General features: G+C 42.6%; 1 pseudogene; it reads right to left on the reverse strand.

Annotated features, from left to right (window-relative positions):
- Nucleotides 1–332: 332 nt before the first annotated feature.
- LOC101596860 lies at nucleotides 333–1,667 on the reverse strand (annotated as a pseudogene).
- Between the last annotated feature and the right edge of the window lie 547 nt (nucleotides 1,668–2,214).

Genomic DNA, 2,214 nt, shown 5'->3' on the forward strand with positions numbered 1-2,214 from the left:
GTGTCCCCTAATTCCTGGATAAAAATGATATCTTGCAACATTTATATTTCATGGCTCAGACACCTACTTCACTCTAGCCTTTAAAGAGTTTGATAAAGACACCTACTTCACTCTAGCCTTTAAAGAGTTTGATAAAGTTGGGGAATATAGCTTAAGAAGAAAAATAATCACACTTTATATACACCTCTCTGTAGATACCTTAGACCTGTGTTTGTTACTAGAAAATTCCTGAAGAAAATTTAAATATAAGCCTGTGGCTTTGTTGAATTAAGTCCCACAGTTAAGACTTAGAAAACACCCACTGTTTGGGTTAAGAGCCTTTTTGGTGGTACCTACAATAGAGGGATAGCAAAACAAAGTCTGTGTCTCAAAACCAGTGTCCAGTCAATCTCAGGGTTCAGAGGGGAAAAGGGGGAGTCTAAAATCACAAGTGCCAACACCTTTAGGATCTTTTCCTTCTGGATCCATGCTTCCTTCAGAGTCTTCCTCATTCTAAATGTTTTCTGCCATCTGCCAGACTTGCATGATATTGTCTTCTGATATAGGACAAATCTCCCAAAGTTCACTTGGAATTCCAGGACAAATTAGGTATCTTGGCAATGTGACCAACAGCTCTGATAGGCCATCTTCTGCGTCTTCTGGAGATTGTTCTCCAATTTTACTTAAATCCCAGACATTCAACCTTCGATCAGTACCACTGGAATCCAAGATTGTCTCATTGTGAGGTGACCACTGAACATGGAATATTTCATCCTTATGAGATTCAAAGGAATGTTACTTAAGTTTCAGATTTCTCAGATCCCACAAGGCAACCGACTTGTCAGCTGATCATTTAGCAAGAATGAGCACTGTGTGGATTGAAAGACAGGCAGTTCACTTCAGTGGTATGAGCATCAACTGAGTGGCTTGGCTTGCAAGTATTGTTTGAATGAGTTTCCCAAACCTTAAGTTTCTGATCATCAGCAACAGACCCATACAGAGACTCATGGAGCAGATGCCAGGGAACATCTTGTACTACTGTCATGAGACCTGTAAAGATGGTCTTCACATCCACAACTTTTCCTGCCTTTGGAAGGGTAATGATGCCCCCCAGGCAGATGGTATGGTCATCTATGTTCCAAGAAAGTCCATAACCTTCCTTCTGATATCCACAGAGACACAAGTCTGGGTGGAAGTCTCCATAAGGGTCTTGTTTAGAAGGATGCTTTGTATAGTCAAACAAGAACATCGCTGGATGGAGTCTTTGTTGCAATGATGCAAAGGGCTATGGGGCATGTAATGGGCCCTGTTTAGTTCTCCTTCATGGTTGAATCTTCATTTCTATTTCAATTTCCCAAGGACAAACCCCAACCTCCAAATTCTCCTTTCTCACTGTCCTAGTGGGATGCATCACACTGAGCATCATCTTTGGGGAGCTGGACACTGGCTGTCACAAAGTTGTTTTGTTCATCTGACGTGTTGTTCCCAGAACAAGCTGATGAATGCTGAAATCTTTCTCTTCTGACCTGGTTACATTTGGAAGCCACTGTGCAGTTAAAATGGACCTTGCCGAGGCATAGCTCATCACCAAGTCATAAAGAAATGGGGTGCTCTTTTTCAATTTTGTACTCCTTGCTGATCACACATTCTTCTCTCTCATCCTCAAACACTGCTTCCTTGTCCACCATGGCAGCAGGTGAGCTGTGAGGGAAAGCTCAAGAAGTGTCATGAGAGGGTGGTGAGGCTGCCCAGCAGTCATTTTTGCAGAGGTAGGGGATGCCTCTGGGCTTGATATCTCAACCTGTTACTCTTACAATCTTTCTGGCCCCTCTTCGGCAAAATTCCCTGAGCCATGGTGGGTGTGTTTTAAGTCTGCTTCAGTCATGAGCTCTTAGGAGCCCCTGGATCTCTGCTTTGGTAGGTGTCAAGTATCCTCAAAATCTGTCTCCTTCACCCTGACACTGACTTGTCAGGTTCACCATGGAAGCAGCACTCTTGTTGGTCTCCCCAATTCCTTTGTGGTTTCAGCTGTGGCTTGCCTGAACTGAATGGGGTAGTTTATCTCCTTGGATCTCACTACCTTCTGAACAAGAAAAACAGATTCACCAATGGAGAGTGAAGTTAGCACAGTTTAAATAGGATGAATATTATTAATTTAGGGAAAATTTGATTATGTAATCCCAGTTTTAGCCAAAGACTACTGAGAGCTTGACACTGGAGAATATTATCTTTTTC

The sequence above is a fragment of the Jaculus jaculus genome, chromosome 3 (genome assembly GCF_020740685.1).
Source record: "Jaculus jaculus isolate mJacJac1 chromosome 3, mJacJac1.mat.Y.cur, whole genome shotgun sequence".
In the NCBI taxonomy this organism is placed as follows: domain Eukaryota; kingdom Metazoa; phylum Chordata; class Mammalia; order Rodentia; family Dipodidae; genus Jaculus; species Jaculus jaculus.